General features: G+C 34.1%; 3 pseudogenes; all 3 read left to right on the top strand.

Annotated features, from left to right (window-relative positions):
* The window catches only part of LOC132185567 (cysteine-rich receptor-like protein kinase 19), a 35,215-nt pseudogene extending 18,401 nt beyond the window's left edge, over positions 1–16,814 (top strand).
* LOC148584309 (cysteine-rich receptor-like protein kinase 34) lies at positions 44–1,715 on the top strand (annotated as a pseudogene).
* A 7,863-nt stretch (positions 16,815–24,677) lies between the features above and the next one.
* LOC132185571 (class V chitinase pseudogene) lies at positions 24,678–26,086 on the top strand (annotated as a pseudogene).
* Positions 26,087–26,559: the final 473 nt, after the last annotated feature.

The following is a 26,559-nucleotide window of genomic DNA, read 5'->3' as shown; positions in this document are numbered from 1 at the left end:
TTAACAAAGAAAAAAAACAAGAGAAAATTTGATGCTTTAAAATATGACGGTGGAAGCAGATAAAGAAGCAGAAAGCAAAAAAGACAACATAGCAGCTGTTGGAAAGTTCAATAGCAATGTTCCTGATCTTAAAGTCTTTAGTTATGCTGATTTATATTGATGAGGCTACAAACAAATTTGCATTTGAAAATAAGCTAGGAGAGGGTGGTTATGGTCCCGTTTACAAGGTAAATTAACTTTTTTAAATTAGTCAAAGGTTAATTACAATTAGGCTTTGTATAACTAGTCCATAATTACTATCACTACAAAAATATACTAAAAAATGGGAAGAATTCTAACCCTAAGATAACTGTAATAACAAAACTAATCCTAAATCAGGTGACAAGATAAACCACTTAGCCAATCATCCAACTTGTATTCAGCTAGTTACAAAACAAGGAAGAAATATTCTAACTGGCTTCTTCATCCTCCAGCCATGTGATCCCCACAAAATTCTTCTGCACATTTTCTTACCACGAGTATTGACTACGAGTGTGTATGTTGCAGGGTATACTAGCAAACGGAGAGGAAATAGCAGTTAAAAAACTTTCAAAAGCTTCCACACAGGGATTTGAGGAGTTCAAGAATGAAGTTACACCCGCAGCAAAACAGCAACATGTTAATCTTGTGAGAGTTTCGGGATTTTGCATTCAAAGGAATGAACAAATGCTGATCTATGAGTACATGCCTAACAAAAGCTTGGACTTCTACCTCTTTGGTTAGAATCTTTTTAATTTGCTTATACTTAAATTAATTGAAGAATCATATTTAGGAACACTTGTAACAATTTTTTCTTGATGATCTTATTGATGCAGATCTTGCTAGACAATCTCTTTTGGATTGGAGAAAACGAGTTGATATCATTGAAGGGATTACTCAAGGTCTTCTATATCTCCAAGAATACTCACGATTTACAATCATTCATCGAGACCTCAAAGCTTGCAACATTTTACTTGACATCGAAATGAGGGCTAAAATTTTCATGAAAGATGAACATGAAGCAAATACAGGCCGAATTGTTGGAACATATTAAGTAATTTAAAGATTGAAGTTTCGTAATTTAAACATTCCAGGCAAATAATTAATATTGCATATATGCAGTGGTTACGTTCCTCCTCTATTTGTTAAACGAGGTTTGTATTCTACCAAATATGACGTTTATAACTTTGGAGTTCTACATCTACACATCATAAGTGGGAAGAGGAATGCATGTTGTTATGGTGCGAATGAAAATTTAAACCTCCTCGATTACGTCAGTTGGTTTAATCATGCTTTTGTCTTTTGTCCTTTTTTGTGTTTTGTGTAATTGCGAATCGAAGTTTGCTGATGATCATCAAGATTGACACATGATGGTTTCATTTATCTCAGGCATATGAGCTGTGGAAATCAGGCAAAGGCATGGAGTTTATGGATCCATCTCTGGATGATACACTTTCATTATGTAAACTAATCAGATGCATGCAAATAGCTCTTTTGTGCGTTCTGGAAAATGCAGCTGATAGGCCATCCATATTGGACGTTTCTTGAATCCTAAAAAGTGAAATTGCAGCTCTGACAATTCCAAAAGTGCCAGCTTTTTCTACAAAAGAAATGAAGAAGAGGAAGATAAATCTGAGTTACCGCTAGAAATTTTTTCTATTAATGATACCACAATCTCCCAATTTGTACCCCGATAATTAAGCATGGAGGTCTTTCAGCAATATAGTTTCAGACAGGGTATTTACATGTCTTTCGTATCATTGTAATGACATTTAATTTGGATTACTTGGGGGAAAGCTTATTAGATCTTCCTGGGATCCTTGGAAGGCAGGAAATAACAACATTTTTGGGCTGGACTGGCAATAAACTTAAGCAAATTGTGGAAATTGCAGAGAATTTACATGATCATAAGCATTTATCTTTCTGAACAGTTACTAGTTTTCAGAAAGATTCATATATGTAAGTGATAAAGCAAACGAATTAATAGAATCTAGTACACATTGATCTTCACCAAAAATTATGTAGAAGAGATTGGTTCAGGAAAAATATTAAAGGAAAAACATTAACTACAACGGTACAATGTGTTCCATAAAGGAAACTCTTTGACAATGCAACGGTAACACTAGATCGTATAGGAAAGTTCATAATACAAAGGGAAATATCTTTTCTTGTAGCAGGTCCGCACGTCCATAGTAGCATTAATGCCTTCAACGGTAACTTTAGCATATATAGAAATATCTTCACACATGTACGCCTGTAATGGCGCAGCTACACCATATACCATATACCATATAGAATATGATCTTGTCTAGGACCAATATGGAAAGTCTTCAACGGTACTAAGAAGAGTATCCCTCCTTAGCCAACGCTACTGCTGAATTTCAATGATTTTAAATTTGTAAAATAAAAATATGGAAAATGAAATAGACTATGTCAATTTCATTTAAACGTACATGGTGTCACATAAATCAAGATTTCAAATGGGGCAACACCAAAGAGAGCAGCTGTTGTGTGGTCGTTGCACAAAAGTCAACTTTTGTGCAAACCACTCAGCGATGTTGACACATCATCTATTTTAGAAAATTGCAAGAAAAATGCATGTTTGCAAAGTATAGGATTAATTCCCCAGACAGCCATTTAGCTACCATCAATCTCTGCCGATCGAATCAAACCACCGCCGATGCCCAGACTCCTCCGCCCACCGCCCAGGTGTAGGTGTTTATTTTTTTTTAGAGTGTTCTAGCTGATGTGACAACCAATGAATGGTTTGCACAAAACTCCTGTTTTATGCACAGACCACATAGAAGTAATTTTCGACACGAAATACGTACACGGTTAGATAATGCAACAAAAAGAAAGAAAAAAAAAAAAAAAAAAAAGTATGATCCATGAAATAGTTTGAGTTAAGAGGGGATTAGAATTTTGTGTTAAAGTAGAATTTTATTTAATAAGGATTAGTAAATAAAATACAACAGATAGCCAGAGATTGCAACTACGTTGGCCTTAGCCTCATGGCATGTAGTATTCCTACATGATCGATGAAAAATGACCAACCTTGGCTCACGTAATACAATGTATATAATTGATCCCCTCCATCTCATTTCCAGTTGAGACATTGTAGTAGTAGTCCTTCCCATTGCTCCTCTCCCGTACAACTCTTGCAAGTATACAAATGAGGGAAAACTGAAACCAAGGATAGAAACAATGTTGAGTTGCAATATGAACAAACTCTATTAATTAAATTTACCATCCTATATATACCCAGCATTTGTAGGGGAATTGAAAAAAAGGATTGAGCAAAAAATATCAACAGAAAAACAATGAGCAGCAAAGTGCAGTATTTTCTGTTTCTCTTATCTTTAGATTTGAGTAACGATTTAGGGGAAGAAGGTTTTTTCTTTTTTTTTTTTTTAGTCAATTTTTAAAATTTTGTTTTGTTAGAGCAGTATTCTGTTTAATGGTCCTAACCCTGTCTCTACCAACATAATATTGTGATATACAAACCCAATCAACCACGCACCAACAACCAAAGCTATCATAATCCTATCTCTACCTATAACAGTACGTTTTCCTAATACTAATTAACCTTATATTCTTATTTTATCTTTTTACTCTTCTGTCAAACCCTAACCATTTCCAACATGCATGGGCTAGCACCTCACACTACAGGCTAAGATTAAGATCTCTGAATATAAAATCTTCTAATTATTTTTTTAATGCTTAGTAAATATCATTATTATTACGAAAAATAAGCAGAAGCATGCAGTACCACAGGAGGTATATTACGACACGACATGTCATCACGCGAGCTCTAGCTAAGACACGCGTATTCGACTGCCTTTTATGGTAACATCTGTAAAATTTTCACAATTTTATATGTGGACATGTGAATTCATGGTTCAACAAGTATAATATCATGGGCTTAATTAGTTTTTCAAAAGGTTTGAGCCCCATTCCCATTCAAAAATTCTTTTTTCTATGCTAAGCAGCAATATTCACACTGCATGATTTTCAAAAACATTTGTTTATAAAATGTTATATTGAGGTGCTAAGTATATCACTCTCACTTAATCGTCAATTTGTAAAGCGTATACCCCACACCGCACCACCCCCCACCCCCCCCCCCCCCCCCCCCCCCCCGCGCCACACGTACGCACATGACACGTTATTTTCTCACCTTTCTACCATCAGGGTGTTAAGTGTATTATCTGACTTACCTGCTGGGTTGTTAGGGTTTTGGTTCATATAGGAGGCAAAAAATAGTTGAACAAAATTTAATTAAAATTATTAAAAAAAATAACAAACAAAATAAATAAAAATAATAATAAAATAAAAAGATATGATTGTTGTTGACATTAAAGACAGAAAAATGATAAAAAACTAAAAACGTGATTTTCTGTTGTTGGGAGATAAAGCGGTTATGAAGTTTTTACATTTTCAATGTGGGCCACAACACTCACAACAATCTCCCCCTCACTTATGAGTCTCTTCACATTGACCAAACTTCGTCTCATTTGTGAGTCTTTTTACATTTTCAAGAATGTCTCACATAAAGAGTTGCAGATAGAGACAGAACTCTAACCGACGCGTCCAAACACCCGTCCGAGAAAGGTAACCATGGTTCTAATACCATTCATTGGGAGATATTACATTCTCAATGTGGGACATAACACTCACAAGTGCACTCACAACATCCGTAATGTACATTAAGCTGTCTTTAAACTCACAAGACCAAAACATTGGTCTTCAGTCTCCACCTTATCTCTTTTCTAAACCACCTTCGAATCTTTATATATATATATATATATATATATATATGAGAAATGTTATACTTACCATTTTTTTTAAAAAAAAAAGTTGGTTTCCTGTATCACCATCTTGAAGAATGATGACACATTTTTCATAATAATAAATTTTATAAGATGATGATACGTAATTTAAGAACTATATTTGGAGATAAAGTTTTGAAAGTGTAGTATTTTAAAATTAATATATAGTTTATTCATTAAGATTTGCAAATGAAGCTTAAAATTAGAACACAGCGCGCAGGTGCTGCCATAAACCTTTCCCTTCCAACATTGTGATATACAGGGGTGGTTCCACCCCTGCATGGCCTTGGGTATTGGTCATGTCTCAATAGGAATAGGATTAATTGTAAGGTACAATTGGGTATTGGTCATGTCTCAAAATAATATATATTTAAAGACAATAAAAATAATAATATATATTTATTAGACACGTTGTATGATCTGGTTGAAGAGGACGCATGCAAGCCGATCAAACGATAATATATATATTTTTTAATATATAATAATATATAATAAAAATAATAATATATGTTTTTTAGAAAGAGACTCTCTCCAACGTGCAAAAGATGGGAAGAAAAAGCCGATCAAATTAGTAGGGTTTTGATAATCATGCATATACGTAAACTGTAATACCTCATTTTAAATTATCTGATGAAACTTGTGTATCTGCTTTTTAATATTTTTTGGATGAAAATTTTCACCTTTGTCGTCGAAGAATATTGACGAAGGCTGCAGTTTTTATGGGTAGATCTTCATAGATATATCATATGGTTTTTTATACCCGTGACATATATATGGTTTTAACGACAAATTTGTGTCCTGTGTCCAGAGTACTGTTCGACAAACTGGTTTACGGCTGGGGCGGATGTACGGGTGTATAAATCGAACGGTTATAAGCATGCCGCAACCACTAACTGCTTATAACCGTTTTAGTAGGCAATTATAAAAAGCGGTTAATAACCTCCTACCCTTATATATATATATAACATTAAAACGACCTCGTTTTGGTATTATGGCGTTGTTTTAAATATGAGTTAGAGATAGGGTTTCATCATATTTATTATTTTTTGGAACACTTTGACCCAAAATTATATAAAATAAGCCCAAAACATAGGCAAAAAAGGCCCAAAACACTTTTAAAAAATTATAAAACTGTCAGTTATTAGTTTGAATAACCGCTAACCGCCTGTTTAATTATAAAATAATCACTAATCGCTTAAGTTGAGCAGTTGTGATTATTAAAATCCAATAACCACCATCTTAGGCGATTGCGGTTAACAATTTTACCAATAATCACAACCGCTTTTACGCCCCTAATAGGGTGGGAGGGGGCAAGTACTATGCTCCCAAAAATTTATAAGAATCTCAATAATTTATATAGCATTTTCACATGAACGGTCTGCAATATTGGACTGTAATTTATAGAACGATGGGCATCTCCAACTGCACTTGTACGTGGTTTCCATTAGAAAGACATAAAGCATTATTACAGCTAAAAGTTAGAATATATTCTTAGATATCATATGATTTTATGAGAGATGTAATTTTAGCATATATTGTAGTCAAATCAAATCAGATTTAAATATTTTTCTATATATTCAAATTAATTATTTGTATTGTAAAATTATCTATTTAATAAGAGTAAATGTAGTCCTTAGAGTTTTATTATGTGGATATAAATTACAAACTGAATCATATAAAATTCGTCTCAATTTCTCCTATTTAAGTTTATTATAATATCTTTTCTTTCGCTAAACATATATTTGAATGCAGCAAATTAACAAAAGAATGAAGAATCATAATTATAAAGACCCCTAAAGAAAAACATAGATTTGAAATGAGATCCGTGATAAGAATACCCTAATGAAATTGCGATGAAATGATGACTTTGGGCTGTCTGACTTGTGCTGGAACAGAATTAAATGGATGACTTTCTTTGGTTTTGCCTACGAGAGTTTAATGATTAGAGCCATCATATACAATAACTAAAAGCAACCGACAAGTTACACCAATGCTGACAAACCAATGAGAAGAGTGAAAAGAAATTACAAATTGTAACTCTCAACTGCAAATGGTATCATTTGAATGAGACATGGATTGATTTAACATTCAATTTTGATTATGCTATACATGTCCTGTTCACACAATAGGCATAATTGTTAAATTATCAATTGTCTCAACATGTAAATTTAATCACCCAAATATAGTTGGACAAAATAGGTCCACAAATTTTTTCATAGTATCAGAGCCTACCACATAATAAATAGTACCCACACAGCTCACACTACTTATCCCGTAATAAAGACCAGAAAAAATATTAGTGTTATTTGGTGCCTTGAATATCTCAAGTCCTTCACGTGGGGCCCATCAAGTTTTGTCTTGTTTGTTTTGGCCTTTTGAAGTTGTAGCCGACTCTTTCTTTTTTCCTTCTTTGAGTTGGTTTTGGATTTGCAATACTTCTCCTTTTAGGAGAAGTAAACCAACTTTGCTAACTATAAATGAGAGGCTTTGCAACATAGTGACTTGGGAGAAAAATTAGAAGCCACATATTTCATTAGGGTTTTCTCACTTTGTTGTGCCTTGTGGCACTTAGAGAAGAAGAGAGTTTTCTTTGTCAATTTTTCTCTCTTTTATATTTTTCTCTTTTGTGTGAGAGTGGGATTTTGGTGCATTGGGGCTTTGGGTTTTGAGTGATTCTCTCCCCGTTACCTTTGTACTCTATCTTTTGTTAGTGAATTTCCTCTAGATCATCTCCGCCAGTAGATGTAGGCTTATTAAGCCAAACCACTTAAATCTTGTTGTCATGTGTGATTGATCTATTTTTCTATTCTGTACTTTTCTGCTTCTTTAGGATCCTGTATTTATAATTCCGTGCACAACAAGTGGTATCAGAGCATGAATTCTTTATTTTGCGAGATGGCTTTTACAAAATTTGAAGTAGAAAAATTTGATGGTCAGAATAGTTTCAGTCGCATATCAAGACGTGTTCTTTAAACATTATCAACCACGAACAACCCAACGTTATCACAGTCCTTTCTTTATCTACTAACCATCTATTCATGTTTTTTTTTCTTTTTATTCTTCTTGCTTTTATCATTTCCAACATGGGCTGGCTGGCTCACACTACAGCTAGCTGGTGTTGGATTAAGATCTGTGCATATAAAATATTCTCTATTTTTTTTTTTAATGCTACGTAAATGTCATTAATTATTTCCAAAAAAAAAAAAAAAAACTAATAATAAATTAGATATTGTTAGATATAGATCATCTTATGCTAATTATTTCCACGTGGACACGACATGTCAGAACGCGAGCTCTAAACCTACCCCACTAGAGGTTCTGAGAATAAACTAGACCTAGCTAGGAAAATTGCAAAGTTTAGCTCCATGGCATTGCCAGTCGCATTCCATGAAAGAAAAGAAAATAAAACTCGAGGAAAGAGAAAGAAAGCCACGTGAGAGAGTGATAAGAGAAGAAGGGACTAAAAGGCAAAGAAAAACAAAACAAACCATGGAGGAGTACTCACGGATGTGGGTGAAAAGGGGAATGAATGGGAAGGAATAAAGTAGAGACAATAAGACAAAAGTGGGAAATTAACCTTTAAGAATTTTATAGTTTAAGGAATATGTATTTATATTTTAAGTATTGATATTTAATTACTTTGTTTTTAGGAGTGAGTGACTCGACTGAGGCGCGGTAAATCGTTGTGGCGGTGGTAGCTTTAGGTAAGTAGAACTAATATTTAATACGTTCTTCACGAAAACAATACACGTAAATGCAAGATTTAAAATAAATTGTAAACTTTAAATTAAATGTATTTTGGTGTCTATACATGTGCATATATATTATATTATCAATGATTTTTAAAAGAAATGTGACATTTTAAGTAAATCATGAAAATAAGTAGAGCTATACTTTGATAATTTTATGATGAAAGATGACACCCAGTTTTGTGCGTATATTATATTATCATTGATTCTTAAAAGAAATGTGAGATTTTAAATAAATCATGAAAATAAGTCGAGCTATACTTTGATAATTTTATGATAAAAGATGACACCCAATTTTCAAGAACTATAAATTGGTACCCTACTTGTGATTTAAGAACTATAAATTGGTACCCTACTTGTGATTTATGAATGACTAATATATATATATATATATATATATATATATATATATATATATATATATATATATATATATTTTCTATTCAAAGTGGGGCCGGGAAGGGAATGAATGATTAATATTGGTTATGTGAGTTATAGGGGTAAAAAGGCGGTTGCAGTTAGCGGTTAGTAGCTAAAACCGCTAACCGCAACCGCCTCCACTAACTGGTTAGCGGTTAATTGGCTATGCACTTAACCACCCGGTTAGCAGTTAACCGCCTAGGCTAATCGCTTTTTTTGGGCCTTTTTTTGGACTTTTTTGGGGCTGGTTTTGGACTCACTTTAAAAGTTTTTTTGCTCACTTTAAACTTCTTTTTTTTTTTCCTTTTTATGACCACTTTAACATTAAAAATTGTTATATACCAAAACCTTGTTTCCATCCAAAATTTAGATGGAAGGTAGTTACAATGATGTTTCTTTTTTCCCCTTACTATAACGTGTTGTCAGCCAATTTATAACTTTAAATAACTAATTGCAAATTGCTGAAACCCAATGGACAAAAAAAAAAAAAAAAAAAACCCTCCATTTCTTGCGCCTCATTGGACACCATGTATTGGTCAAACTTACTCCGGTCCTTCTGATTTGGCATGTTGGACCGGGTAATTACTAAGGTCCCATGAATTTTCGTTTTTTTTTTTTTGGGGAATGATATGTGTTTCCTCGTGTTTTCTTAATTATCATAGTCTTATGGTGATATTATTTTCTAAAAATTAGGTGAAAAAAATAAGGGTCAATTTTTTTTTTTTTATTACTTTTTTAATAAATAATATTCACTTAAGACTAGTACAACAACAAAAAAGAACCTAATTTTATTATTATTATTATTATTTTGTTTTTTGTTTTTCTAGTGGTATGGCTTAATTGAGGGGTTGAATAGCGTCAGTGCGTCACTAATGACAGGATGTCCCGCTTTGATTTTCTCAAAGTGGGAATTAAATTTTGACAGCTTCTATATCTCTCGGGTTAAATATATATATATGTCAATAGTCAACATAATTGGATCAAGGTTAATATTGGTTGCTTTTGAAAAGTTCAAACAAGAGTATATATTTGGGATCACGTTGTTGTAAAAATCAACATTTGGATAGCAATGACTTATATATTATTTTTTTTAAAAAAAAAAAAAAATTGTTGGTTTTCGCTACTACATCATCCTAGCTAGCTAATTGTATGGCAATTGCAAATTAAATATCATTTTTCAATCAAAATATGGATAGAAATCACTTTGAGGTGTTGAATTACCTTATTTTTGTTTGTTTGGTTTAGGGGTTTTATTGCAATTTGGACAATAGTGATTTCAAAACATTGTTAATAAAAATACGGAAACATTGTTAAACGTTTGATTAAATTGTACTTCGACCTTCGAAATTGTGTTGCATTTTTTAAAAAAATACACATTTGCCTTTGGCATTTTTATTTATTTTTTTTCAAATGCACTTTAAGAGAGAATATCGCGGAGAATGCACTTTCAAATCCAGGAAATAATAACAGTTTTTTTTTTTTTTTTTTATCAAATTCAATTTCAACGCACTCGAAATTTATTTGGGTCCTTTGGAAAGGCAGGAAAGGAACTACAGTTTTGGTCACGACAGCATCATGCAACTTAAGCATATCGTACTGGAGAATGCAGAGTACACAATGAGTATTGATATGTACGCATGTACAGACAAAGCTAGGGATGCATACAAATATTCAATTCCCTTAAACCGCTCAGATCTCAATTAACATGAGAACTAAAAAAAATTAAAAATAAATAAATAAATAAAAATATTGATTTGATCGAGAAGATTATTATTATTCATGAGCTCTTGTAACTATTAAATTTAGGATAATTTGAAGAATCTAGCTAACATGTCCCAAAACAAATAAAAGAGCTGAATAATAAAAGTAATCTTCTCATATCATTAATCTTTGTATCAACTTTCCCATAATATAAAGGGTTACATGGTACAGATATAGATAGAAATACAAAGTTCCTCAAAAAAAAAAAAAAAGATAGAAAAACAAAGATGCAAAATGCGTAATAAAATGTTTAAATGACAAGAAAAATTTAACTTCGCTTATCACCCCGTTCTACATGACGTCAACATTTTCCTTAATCATATAAAAAAGTATTGTTTAAATATTCTAACATCATCTTTTTTAATGACTTTTTTAAATATGTCAACATTTTCCTTAATCATATTAAAAAGTATTGTTTAAATATTCTAACATCATCTTTTTTAATGACTTTTTTTAATACCTCACGTAATCCCTTTTGAAAAAAGGTTCATGCATGTTTAAAGCATACTTCACGAGTTGATTATGCGTAATAGGCTCTGTATAAAAAGGCCAAGAATTAATGTTGTTGTTTTCAAACATAATCAAGAGACCAAAAATGAGTAGCAAATACTTTCTACTAGTACTGTCGCTCTCGCTCATTGTGGTGGTGATTCTCGGCACTATTGACTCACTAGCTGACACAGCAGTTTTAAGGGGACATAAAAAAAATTTGTAGCATAAACGTGTTGAAACCCCTCAACAACTCTTGGAACACAACAGAAAGATGTGTTGAAACCCCTCAAATCACCCAAAATTACTCATTTCTTCACCACTCATCGATTCCACCAACAACCAAAGCTATCACAATCCTATCTCTACCTATAACAGCACGTTTTCCTAATACTAATTAACCTTCTATTCTTGTTTTATCTTTTTACTCTTCTGTCAAACCCTAACCATTTCCAACATGGGCTGGCCGGCTCACACTACAGGCTAGGATTAAGATCTCTAAATGTAAAATCTTCTATTTATTTTTTTAATGCTTAGTAAATGTCATTATTATTAAGAAAAATAAGCAGAAGCATGCAGTATCACAGGAGGTATATTACTAAATTATGCTAATTATTTCGACACGACATGTCATTACGCGAGGTCTATTATATAAGCCTTCCCTACGGATTCTGGGAATCTGGTCATGATTTCTGAAAACTAGAGCTACGAAAATAGAAAAGATTGGCCATAGGACAAAGCTGTAGCTGGGTGCTAGCTAGGGCATTTAATTAATTGTAAGGTACAATTGGGTATTGGTCATGTCTCAAAATAATATATATTTAAAGACAAAAAATAATAATAATACATATCTATTAGACACGTTGTATGATATGATCTGGTTGAAGAGGACGCATGCAAGCCATGCCCTAGAAGTTTACTGACTGAGGAAAAATTTAGCTTAATGACAGTTGCATTCCACCGGATCAGAAAGAGACTCTCTCCAACGTGCAAAAGATGGGAAGAAAAAGCCGATCAAATTAGTAGGGTTTTGATAAGCATATACGTACACTGTAATACCTCATTCTAAATTATCTGATGAAACGTTCATGTGTATCTGCTTTTAAATATTTTTTGGATGAAAATTTTCACCTTTGTCTCGAAGAATATTGACGAAGGCTGCAGTTTTTATGGGTAGATCTTGATAGATATATCATATGGTTTTATACCCGGCCGTGACATACATATGGTTTTAACGGCAAATTTGTGTCCTGTGTCCAGACTGTAGGACAAGTTGGTTTACTGCTGGGGCGAATGTACGTTGCTGGGTGTATGGGTGCATGTATAAACCAGCGGTTATAACCCTCCCGCAGCCGTTAACTGCTTATAACCGCTTTAATAGGATGTTATAAAAAGCGGTTAATAACCGTCTTCCTTTATATATCATAATATAAATATATATTATATATTTATATTAAAAATATAACATTAAAACGACGTCGTTTTAGCATTACAGTATTGTTTTAAATACGAGTTAGAAATATGATTTCATCATATCTCTTATTTTTTGGAACACTTTGACCCAAAACTATTTAAAATAAGCCCAACAAATAGGCAAAAAAGGCCTAAAACACTTAAAAAAAACTCATATATATATAAAACTATCAGTTATTAGTTTGAATAACCGCTAACCGCCAGCTTAGTTATAAAATAATCACTAATCGCTTAAGTGGAGCAGTTGTGATTATTAAAATCCAATAACCACCGTCTTAGACGATTGCAGTTAGTAGTTTTATCAATAACTACAACTGCTTGTACACTCCTAATAGGGTGGGAGCTGGGGGCAAGTACTATATATGCTCCCAAAAATTTATAAGAATCTCAATAATTTAGATAGCATTTTCACATGAACAGTCTGCAATATTTGACTGTAATTTATAGAACGATGGGCATCTCAAACTGCATTTGTACGTGGTTTCCATTAGCAAGACATAAAGCATTATTACAGCTAAAAGTTAGAATCTATTCTTACATATCATATGATTTTATGAGAGATGTAATTTTAGCATATATTGTAGTCAAATCAAATCAAATTTAAATATTTTTTTATATATTTAAATTATTTGTATTGTAAAATTATCTATTTAATAAGAGTAAATGTAGTCCTTAAAGTTTTATTATGTGGATATAAATTATAAAGTGAATCATATAAAATTCGTCTCAATTTCCTTTATTCTGATTTAAGTTTATTATATTATCTTTTCTTTCGCTAAACATAGATTTGAATGCAGCAAACTAACAAAAGAATGAAGAATCATAATTATAAAGACCCCTAAAGAAAAACATAGATTTGAAATGAGATCCGTGATAAGAATACCCTAATGAAATTGCGATGAAATGATGACTTTGGGCTGTCTGACTTATCGCTGGAACAGAAATGGATGACTTTCTTTGGTTTTGCCTACGAGAGTTGAATGATTAGAGCCATCATATACAATAACTAAAAGCAACCGACAAGTTACACCAATGCTGACAAACCAATGACAAGAGTGAAAAGAAATTACAATTTGTAACTCTCAAACGCAAATGGTATCATTTGAATGAGACATGAATTGATTTAACATGAATGAGACATGGATTGATTTAACATGAATGCGACAAGGAGATGAGCCTGCTCGGTTACTATGTCTGGCATGTCGCCAACGATGACAATAATTGGGTGCTTTCTGATCTTGCTGCAGGTAGGAATATATGAAACATGTTTAACCTGATTTATTTCTTCAGAAGACTTTTATTTTTAGTATATATGATAGGATCAATATTTCCCGCAAGAAAAAGAAAAAGAAAAAAAAAAAAAAAAAAAAAAAAAAAAAAAAAAAACAGCAACTTATATGCAATAGCTCAAGATCCAAGTCCACTCATACCATTAAAGTATTAATTAAATGATTAAATTTATCTTTTCCTATAATTAGTTTAAATTTTTAGAATAAATGGCGAAAGTTCATGAGTTCAAACCCTTATTCCATCAATTCACCCTCCATTTCAATTAAATATTTTACGAGTTAGGCATCAACTAATACTTGAGGGGGAGTGTTAATAAAAATGTTGATTGAATGATTAAATTCATTTCTTTCTATTAACGTAAGCTTTTGAGATAACTAGTGATTTAATAAATACGATACACTAATTTATGTCCATATATATGTAGTATGATGTATAAGCTAATCCTAGAAACACATGAGCTTAACATGTAATTAGAACATGCTAGCTATTATTTTGCATTAATCTCAGAACATATATTATTTGAGTAATTTTATTTAATAAACTCATGTACGACTTCTATAAAATTTAGATGATGTGGTAATAAAAAATTAGACCTTTGTTTCCTTTTCTTTTCTTTTTTATTTTTTTTTATTTTTTTTTTATTTTTATGACAAGGGTTAATTTTTATTACCACGCCATCCAATATTTTTATATATCGCAGATATACATGAGTCTCCTAAATAGATTACCATATCATCCAATTTTTACGAATACTAACAATTAAAACTACTTGACAATATTGTAATGTAGCATTATTTTTATGACATGTTTCTATCTCTTGCATGATGATTTTAGCTTCAGTTCAAGAGATTCATAACGGGATTGACAACAATAAGCACCAAAAATGGAGATTGTTAGTGATCGTTTTGGTTACAATTGTACTGCTGCAATTTTCTTCCTCCTAGTGTCGGTGATGTGTTATTATTAAGGAAGAGAAGCTAAAAGCACAAGGTAAAATTTCTCTTGTACCTTTTGTATTATAGGTAGGATTTTTATTATTTACTGCTTAATTAACAAAGAAAAAAAAAAAAAGAGAGAAAATTTGATGCTTTAAAATATGACGGTGGAAGCAGATAAAGAAGCAGAAGGGAAAAAAGACAGCATAGCAGCTGTTGGAAAGTTCAATAGCAATGTTCCTGATCTTCAAGTCTTTAGTTATGCTGATATTGATGAGCCTACAAACAAATTTGCATTTGAAAATAAGCTAGGAGAGGGTGGTTATGGTCCCGTTTACAAGGTAAATTAACTTTTTTTAATTAGTCAAAGGTTAATTACAATTAGGCTTTGTATAATTAGTCCATAATTACTATCACTACAAAAATATACTAAAAAATGGGAAGAATTCTAACCCTAAGATAACTGTAATAACAAAACTAATCCTAAATCAGGTGACAAGATAAACCACTTAGCCAATCATCCAACTTGTATTCAGCTAGTTACAAAAGAAGGAAGAAATATTCTAACTGGCTTCTTCATCCTCCAGCCACGTGATCCCCACAAAATTCTTCTGCACATTTTCTTACCACGACTATTGACTACGAGTGTGTATGTTGCAGGGTATACTAGCAAACGGAGAGGAAATAGCAATTAAAAAACTTTCAAAAGCTTCCACACAGGGATTTGAGGAGTTCAAGAATGAAGTTACACTCGCAGCAAAACTACAACATGTTAATCTTGTGAGAGTTTTGGGATTTTGCATTGAAAGGAATGAACAAATGCTGATCTATGAGTACATGCCTAACAAAAGCTTGGACTTCTACCTCTTTGGTTAGAGTCTTTTTAATTTGCTTATACTTAATTAATTGAAGAATCATATTTAGGAACACATGTAACAATTTTTTTCTTGATCTTATTGATGCAGATCTTGCTAGACAATCTCTTTTGGATTGGAGAAAACAAGTTGATATCATCGAAGGGATTACTCAAGGTCTTCTATATCTCCAAGAATACTCACGATTTACAATCATTCATCGAGACCTCAAAGCTTGTAACATTTTACTTGACATCGAAATGAAACCTAAGATTTCAGATTTTGGTATGGCTAAAATTTTCATGAAAGATGAACATGAAGCAAATACAGGCCGAATTGTTGGAACATATTAAGTAATTTAAAGATTGAAGTTTAGTAATTTAAACATTCCAGTCAAATAATTAATATTGCATATATGCAGTGGTTACGTTCCTCTTGAATTTGTTAAACGAGGTTTGTACTCTACCAAATATGACGTTTATAGCTTTGGAGTTCTACATCTACACATCATAAGTGGGAAGAGGAACGCATGTTGTTATGGTGCGAATGAAAATTTAAACCTCCTAGATTACGTAAGTTGGTTTAATCATGCTTTTGTCTTTTGTCTTTTTTGTGTTTTGTGTAATTGCAAATTGAAGTTTGCTGATGATCAGCAAGATTGATATATGATGGTTTCATTTATCTCAGGCATATGAGCTGTGGAAATCAGGCAAAGGCATGGAGTTTATGGATCCATCTCTGGATGATACACTTTAATCATGTAAACTAATCAGATGCATGCAAAGAGCTCTTTTGTGCGTTCAGGAAAATGCAGCTGATAGGCCATCCATATTGGAGGTTCCTTCAATGCTAAAAAGTGAAATTGCAGCTCTGACAATTCCAAAAGTGCCAAATTTTTCTACAAAAAGAAATGAAGAAGAGGAAAATAAATCTGAGTTACAGCTAGAAAATTTTTCTATTAATGATACCACAATCTCCCAATTTGTACCCCGATAATTAAGCATGGAGGTCTTTCTGCAATATAGTTTCAGACAGGGTATTTACATGTTTTTCGTATCATTGTAATGACATTTAATTTGGATTACTTTGCGGAAAGCTTATTAGATCTTCCTGGGATCCTTGGAATAAGGCAGGAAATAACAACATTTTTGGGCTGGACAGGCAAGAAACTTAAGCAAATTGTGGAAATTGCAGAGCATTTACATGATCATAAGCATTTATCTTTCTGAAAAGTTACTAGTTTTCAGAAAGATTCATATATGTAAGTGATAAAGCAAAAGAATTAATAGAATCAAGTACACATTGAGCTTCACCAAAAATTATGTAGAAGAGATTGGTTTAGGAAAAATATTAAAGGAAAAACATTAACTACAACGGTACAATGTGTTCCATAAAGGAAACTCTTTGACAATACAACGGTAACACTGCATAATATAGGAAAGTTCATAATACAAAGGGAAATATCTTTTCGTGCAACATGTCCGCACTCCATAGTAGCATTAATGCCTTCAACAGTAACTTTAGCATATATAGAAATATCTTCACACATCCACACCTGTAATGGCGCAACTACACAATATACCATATAGAATATGATCTTGTCTAGGCCCAATATGGAAAGTCGTCAACGGTACTAACAAGAGGAGTATCCCTCCTTAGCCAACGCTACTGCTGAATTTCAATGATTTTAAATTTGTAAAATAAAAATATGAAAAATGAAATAGACTATGTCAATTTCATTTAAACGTCATGATGTCACATAAATCAAGATTTCAAATGGGGTGACACCAAAGAGAGCAGCTGTTGTGTGGTCGTTGCACAAAAGCCAACTTTTGTGCAAACCACTCAGCATCTGAGACATCATCTATTTTAGAAAATTGCAAGAAAAATGCATGTTTGCAAAGTATAGGATTAATCCCCACACAGCTATTTAGCCACCGTCAGCCTCCACCAACCGCTGCTAGCCTCCACCGATCAAATCGAACCACCACCCACGCCTAGACTCCTCTGCCCACCGCCCAATCGGATCTCTCTCCCTCTCTCACTTAGTCGGCATGGGTGGCCACGAGGTGGCGCCAAATCCAGTTGGGGGGGGGGGGGGGGGGGGGGGCCAGGCCACAGGGGGGCTTGCGGTGAACCGCCCCCACCTCCCTCTGCCACCCTCTATATTTATTTATTTATTTTTTTAAAAAAAAAGTAATTAAACCTGATATAATCAGGTGTAGGTGTTTATTTTTTTTTTAGAGTGTTCTAACTTACGTAGCAACCAATGAATGGTTTGCACAAAACCCCAATTTTATGCATTGACCACATAGAAGTTATTTTCGACACAAAATACGTACACGGTTAGATATGCAACAAAAAAAATATTTGATTGGTGAAATAGTTTGAGTTAAGAGGGGATTAGAATTTGTGTTAAAGTAGAATTTTATTTAATAAGGATTAGTAAATAAAATACACAGATAGCCAGAGATTGCAACTACGTTGGCCTTAGCCTCATGGCATGCAGTATTCCTACATGAACATGATCGATGAAAAATGACCATCCTTGGCTCACGTATTACATTAATATATATAATTGATCCGCTCCATCTCATTTCCAGTAGAGACATTGTAGTAGTAGTCCTTCCCATTGGTCCTCTCCCGTATGTCCAACTCTTGCAAGTATACAAATGAGGGAAAACTGAAACCAAGGATAGAAACAATGTTGAGTTGCAATATGAACAAACTCTATTAATTAAATTTACCATCCTATATATATCCGGCATTTGTAGGGGAAAAAAAGGATTGAGCAAAAAATATCAACAGAAAAACAATGAGCAGCAAAGTGCAGTATTTCCTGTTTGTCTTATCTTTAGATTTGCTTTTAGTAGCAATTTAGGGGAAGAAGGATTTTTTTTTTTTTTTTTTTAAGTTTTGATTCTGTTTAGTCATTTTCTAAGATTTTGTTTTGTTAGAGCAGTATTCTGTTTAATGGTCCTAACCCTGTCCCTACCAACATAATATTGTGATATACAAACCCAATCAACCACGCACCAACAACCAAAGCTATCATAATCCTTTCTCTACCTATAACAGCACGTTTTCCTCATACTGATTAACCTTCTATGCTTGTTTTATCTTTTTACTCTTCTGTCAAGCCCTAATCATTTCCAACATGGGCTGGCTCACACTACAATAGAAATTAAAAGATTGGTCATAGGACAAAGCTGTAGCTGGGTGCTAGCTAGGGCATTTAATTAATTGTAACGTACAATTGGGTATTGGTCATGTCTCAAAATAATATATATTTATAAGACACGTGATATGATCTGGTTGAAGAGGACGCAGTCGCATTCCACTGGATCAGAAGAGACTCCAAACGTGCAAAAGATGGGAAGAAAAAACCGATCAAATTAGTAGGATTTTGATTAGCATATACGTACACTGTAATACCTCATTTAAAATTATCAGATGAGACATGTGTATCTGCTTTTAAAGATTTTTTGGATAAAAATTTTCACCATTGTCGTCGAAGAATATTGACGAAGGCTGCAGTTTTTATGGGTAGATCTTGATAGATACATATCAAATTGTTTTATACGTCAGTGGCGGAGCCACATGGAGGCAAGAGGTGGCCACGGCCCCTATGTGGGATTTTTTTTAAAAAAAAAATTCTACACCGGCCCCTTCAAACTATTAAGAAAAAAATATATAAGCGGCCCCTACGTGAAATTTTTTAAACTCCTCCATTACTCGTTGGCTTCTCAAATCTTGCGCTTCGGCCTTCTTTTTCCTTTCTTTTCTCATTTTTCTTCTTTTCCCACCTTCTCCATCAACTTCCTCTTTCTTTTTTTTCTTTTTTGTTTTTTTTTTTTTAATTTTATTTTTGTTTTTATTTTTTCCTTCCCCACCACTCACTTTGTTTTATATTATTTACTTTATTTCTTTGTCTCCCACTATCCACTCTCTTTCTTTTGTTTTTTGTTTTCCTCCCTTTCTCAAGCTTCCAGCTTCTTCTCTCCCTTTCTCTTCTCCTGGCCTCACTCTCCCTTCGTGGTTTAGTCCCTCTCAATTTCTCAAATCAAATACTCTCTCAGGTTTCGACTTTATTAAATTAGGGCTTTTGATATGTAAATTTAATATTAGTTCATTGGAGTTTGATCTTGGATTGGGTCATCATATATGAGAATATGATGTTAATCAACGAGGTGCAAAATAACTCATCGCATGTCACACTTTTTGAGGTTAGTACTCTAAGTTCAATTCCTAATCTAAGTGGTCTTGTAATTTGAATATTTTTGCTATTAACTATTGAGAATATTGGTTGTTAGAATTTAAACATTTAACTGGAGAATTTGACACAATTCTAAGCTCAATTCATCATTATATTTAAGTACCAGTGATTAGAAAAAGAATAAAAAATAGAAAAAAGTATTAGTTCATCACATGGTGAAAAAAAAAAATTAAGAAAACAATTTTTAGTTTAGTGGCCCCTTCAATATGAAAAGGCTGACTCCGCCACTGATACCCGTGACATATGGTTTTAATGACAAATTTGTGTCCTATGTCCAGATTGCTCGACAAATTGGTTACTGATGCGGTGAATGTAAGTTGCAGGGTGTAAAGGTGTATAAACAAAGCGGTCATAACCTTCACACAACTGTTAACCGCTTAAAACTGTTTTTATAGGCTGTTATAAAAAACAGATAACCGCCTAGGACAGAATGATTAGTGATTTTAGAGTAAAAAAAAGTGATTTATAACCACTAACCGCCTAGTCTTATATATAATAATATAAATATATATTGTTAGGGAGAAAACCGGTAATCAAGTTTCAACAACTGTGATGCCTTTCCACGAAAGGCTTGTCACTCTGGGTTAAAGCATTCCCAGCAGCTTACTCGTCATTTTTCTTACATTTAAGGATGTAAACTACTTTTTGCTTTTCTATATCAAAATATACTCCAATAGCTTCCTTTAAGCATTCCCTATATCATTAAAATATTTATTTTTTTAATTATATTATATATATGAGAGGAGAGATGAGAGAGAATTGTGAGAGGAGAGATGAGAGAAGAGAGAGAATCATTTTTTTATATTTTAATAATTATAAGGATTAGGATTACAATAGTGGAATCCAAAACATTGGGTTCTACTGTAGCAATCCTAATGTTTATGGTTCATTTAGAGAGTCTGCTGTAAAATTTTTTTATGATTTTTTGAACATATTTTCTAAATTTAGGAAATAGACTCTCTTATAGAAAGTTCGCTAAAAATGCTCTACACCTACGATCTTCCCAAGCTCCGCTAGAGGCCCGGGATGGCTGTCAAGATCCTTGGATCGCTGAGCGAACCAATCCAACATGGGGGGCCGCTATGTCGAATCCGTCGAGTCTAACCTTGCCCCGGCGAACCATCCACAAGAGGAAGAGGGCTCGCCTTAACGATCCGCCTCTCTAAAAACAGCAAGCCGTACGAGGGGGCCTTAAGCGGCGCCATGCCTCTCCTACCTAACCTATGATCTAAACAGCAGTGGCGATCACATCGTAAAGGGCGCATGTCCTTGCACAGGAACATGGCATGCAATCAGCACGATCCACCCTACAAAGGGTATGGGATTTGTCATCACACACGTAGGTGGTGGCCCACCTTTAGCAGAAGCCATACCGGACTTGTCCCCGGCAATCCACTTGTCACGATATTGGCAATGCACTGGCGATGCAGATCCCAAGGAAATCTAACGGTGGATAGAGGAGGACCGCCACGGGTTGTCCGATTGTATGACTATGTAAATCCTTGACCATGTAATTGGCGAATGCATATAAGGAAAATTCAGTTGAGGAGAAGAGGAGGAATATTCAGATTACAACTATTATCTTCTTCCTTTCTCTCTATTCCTTACCTTGAACTCTTACCCTATTAATCTTTGTTATTTAGCTGGTGCGTGTGTTTTAACTTAAATCTCCCTGTGACCCGGAAATTGTGTAAATATATATTAAAAATATAACATTAAAACGACTTTATTTTAGTGTTAAACATCAAAACGGTGTCGTTTTAAATTAGAGTCAGGGATAGAGTATCATCATATTCATTTTTTTTTTTCATTTTTTGAACACTTTGACTCGAAACTATTTAAAATAAGCCCAAAAAATGCTCAAAATACCTTAAAAAGCCAAAAAGTTCATATATAAAAAAAGGGTTATAAAACCGCCATAATTGGTTTGAATAACCTACTAACAGCCGGTTTAGTTATAAAATAATCGTTAATTGCCTAAGCGGAACGGTTGTGGTTACTAAAATTTAAAAACCACATTGGGCGATTACGATAAGCGATTTTACCAATAACTGCTAACCACAACCCATAACCGCTTGTACACTCCTAATAGGGTGGAAGGGAGGCAAGTAATGTGACCCCAAAAATTTATAAGAATGTCAATAATTTAGATAACAATTTCACATGAAAGGTCTGCAAAATTGGCAGGCAAACTTTACTGTTATATATGTCCCCCAACGTACACTGTAATTTATAGAACGATGGCCATCTCAAACTGCATCTGTGGCTTCCATTAGCAAGACATACAGCATTATTACAGCTAAAAGTTAGAATCTATTCTTAGATATCATATGATTTTATGAGAAAAGTAATTTTAACATATATTGTACGTAATCAAATCAAATCAAATCAAATTTATAAATATACTTAAATCTGATTTGATTTAATCTTCCATATCATTTTATAATATTATCTCAATTTTCTTATATATTCGGATTATTTGTATTATAAAACTATTTATTCAATAAGAGTAAATTAATGTGGCTAAAAAAAATGGAAAGATCGGAACATGGGAATAGATCACATAAAATTCTTATCTCAATTTCCTTTATTCCGATTTATGTTTATTTTATTATCTTTTCTTTCAATAAACATAGATTTTAATGCAGCAAATTAACAAGATTATGAAGAATCATAATTGAGAATAACTTATATAAGGAGGTTGCACAAAATCTTCCTTTTGTGCCCACCAATGAGCGGTTGTTACCTTAGCATAGAGCATAATAACAAAATAAAACCAAACCACCTGATTATATTAGGTTTAATCAATTTTTTTTTTTTTAAAAAAAAAAAAAAATTAAAAATGTAAGAGATAAGCCACCTAGTGGTGGCTGGCCACCACCCCCAGCCCATGGGGCGGATTGCGGGATACCCCATAGGACATGGGATGGCCGCGAGGCCACTCCCATGGCCGTGCGGCCATCCCTACTGGATCTGGAGTGGCTGGCCACCACCGCCATGGCTTGGAGGTGGCCGCGCAGCCACCCCCAGGCCTGGGGGTGGCGGCCAGCCACCCCAAGTGGGGGAGGGATGGCCAGTCGGCAGCCATCCCTTCAATTTTTTTTAAAAAAATTAATTAATTTTTTATTTCATATAAAGTGTAATATGGTGTAATTGTATGTTTATTTTAAGTATAAGTTTAATAAAAATGACTGATGTATCAGCTTCTGATTGGTGGTATAAAAGATGACTTTTGTGCAACAGGTGCATCTAAATCCCTCTCATCATAATTATAAAGACCCCTAAAGAAAAAACATAGATTTGAAATGAGATCCGTGATAAGAATCCCCTAATGAAATTGCGATAAAATGATGACTTTGGGCTCTCTGACTTGTCGCTGGAATAGAAATGGATGACTTTCTTTGGTTTTGCCTATGAGAGTTTAATGATTAAAGCAATCACAATAACTAAAAGCAACCGACAAGTTACACCAATGCTGACAAACCAACGACAAGATGAGTGAAAAGAAATTACAATTTGTCACTCTCAACTGCAAATGGGATCATTTGAATGAGACATGGATTGATTTAACATTCAATTTTAATTATGTTATACATGATGTTCACGCATAGGCAAAATAAAGAACGAAAAAAATATAACAAAGTTCCCTTAATTAACAGGCGTTTATAAAATAATTTTATAAAGTTTAAGGTGTGCTAAAATGGTATATTAAATTATTAAAGTGTGTCAAAAAAGTCACTTTTTTATTATATTCTTATAATACCCTTATTCTCTTAAAAACTAAAATAAAAAATTAATAAAATAAAAAACTAAAAAATTATTTAGAAGAAAAAAAAGAAAAAAGAAAAAAGGAAAGGGTTGTTTGCTGGTTGGGCATCTCGCATTTGATGACCTAGCCTGCGAGCCAACCCCGAGGTGGCGAGGGGCAACTCGCCGCCAAATTTTAATATACTAGTGTCATCATGAGATTTATATGTGAAAATTTATAAATATGAATTGCATATATAGATTGATATGAATTCTAGCTATACCAAAGTCTGGGATCATAGGTTTCATCTCGTCATCTAATAATATTTGTTCCTTGCTTTCAAGTCTCGGTGAATAATTGTCATTCTAGCTTGAGTATTCTTTGAGATATCGAGGCCCTGAGTAACCCCTTCAATGATGTCAATCAGTTTTCTCCAATCTAATAGAAAGCTTCTCATTGGGTCTATGTCAAATTATTAGATAATGAAAATTAATAAGTCGGTCATTCAATTATCATGTGGCCAATAAAGAAAAAAGATGAAGAAAAAAAATGCCCAAATATTTAAAAAGACACCTTGTACATGCAGCAGGAACAGCCTTGCTACAATATTAATGTCAAAATTTTGAACTCAAATGGACCCCCCACATAGAAAATACAAAAAGAAGTTACAACACACATAATTCATTTGACTTTCAAGTGTATGTACGTACGTGTCTACATGCATGCATGCAGTAGCCTTTTACAAAACAAAAATGTAAAATGCATGCACGCATGCAATTATAAAAGGCCAAGAATTGTTGTTGTTTCCAACCATAATATTTCAAGAGACCAAAAAATGATGAGGAGCAAATACTCTCTAGTACTACTACTGTTGCTCTCGATCACTGGGGTGGTGCTTGTCAGCACTACTGCCTCACTAGCTGACCACCATCAACAGCCTTCCAAGCCCGGGCCTTCTCTGAATTTGGCCAATGATCATGCCGTCAAAGCCGGATACTGGTATTACCAGAGCGGCTTCCCGGTGGCCAGCATAAGCCCCACCCTTTTCAACCATCTTTTTGCTGCCTTTGCTTATGTCAACGACACCACCTACGAAGTCACCTTTCCTCCCGGTTATGAGGGCATCTTTCAAAACTTCACCAAAGCCGTGCACTGCTCACAGAACCCTTATATTAAAACCTTTTTATCCATCGGTGGAGAAGCCTCTAATCCTTCCATCTTTGCTTCCATGACTAGCAGTAGCAGTTCCCGTGAAGCATTCATAAACTCCTCCATTGATGTAGCCAGGACCAACTTCTACTTTGGCCTTAGCCTCAACTGGCAATATCCCTACACCAGCGATGAAATGACCAACCTCGGCTTACTCCTCACTGAATGGCGAGCTGCCCTGGAGGAAGAGGCCAACCACACTGGCTATGACCGTCTGCTTCTAACAGCCGATGTCTTTTACTCCTCATATTTTTGGCCGTCCTTGGAATATCCCATTCAGGAAATCGTAGATAGCTTGGACTGGATCAACGTAATGGCCTACGACATTCATACCCCCATTTCCTCACCCAACTTGACTGAACCGCCTGCTCCATTCAACAATCCATTAATCTCTCGATTTAGCATCGAGTACGGCGTCGGTGCTTGGATCAGCTCAGGTGCAGTTAAATAACCATTTATCTCAAAAATTTAAATTTTTAAAAATAACAAATTTAATTATTTAATCTATATTCCATATCAACGTACAGGTGTGCCAAGAAACTTCATAGTCCTCGGCCTTCCATTTTATGGTCGCAGTTGGATTCTGGTGAATGAAAATAACCATGAAATACTCTCACCCGCCCGGGGACCGGTGCCTGGATTAGACCCCATATCTTATAGCAAAATCGTGACCATTAAGATACCTCCTGCCGTGGCAAAGTACGATCCCGCATATGTCACGAACTATCTCTATAATGGATCTACCTGGATTGGTTACGATGATACGCATACCATCTCCATTAAGATTGGACATGCAAAGCTCATGGGATTGCATGGTTACTTTGCATGGCATGTGGACGACGACACTGCTGACTGGGCTCTTTCAACTGCAGGTAATTAATTAATTAGTATGAATTAATTTGGTTATGACTATATATTTCTCTTTGGATTTCTAGTCTTCATTATTCTAACTTGTAACGTGTAATTTTTATTGTTGTCGAAGCTTTCCATGCATGGGACGCGGATGATCATGAGTTCTTGCTTGGAAGCGCTTAGCTTGTATTATCAACAATATTAAGGCCAGTAATCAGATATGTCGTACTTGTTTAGAAGCTTCTATTATCAGATGTATTGGCAGGCCAATAATCCGACAAGCGTGAATTTGTACTTTGTAACATACATGCTTGTATGATATATCTACAATAAGGCCTGTATCAGATCTGTCGTGTTAATTAAGAAGCTTGTATTATATATCTACATTAATAAGGCCAACTATCAAATATGCTGTGTTTTAATTAAGGCAATTATCTTAGTCGGATGTGATGTGTTATTTGTAGTATAAATACTTGTTTTTACAATATTCCAAACCACGCCACATTAATTGGCATATATATATATATACCTCAAACTGATCGACTTAACACAAGCCAGCTCTTTAAAAGGTGGAGGGCTCCTGCTAACCTCATGAACACTAGTCCAAACACGTGTACGGGTCTTCCTCAACCGCCTCTTCAAAGATGTTTACAGGT

The sequence above is a fragment of the Corylus avellana genome, chromosome 7, assembly GCF_965113065.1.
Source record: "Corylus avellana chromosome 7, dhCorAvel1.hap1.2, whole genome shotgun sequence".
NCBI lineage: Eukaryota > Viridiplantae > Streptophyta > Magnoliopsida > Fagales > Betulaceae > Corylus > Corylus avellana.
Note: the sequence above shows the minus strand (reverse complement) of the source record. Positions and strands in the feature narration are given on the sequence as shown.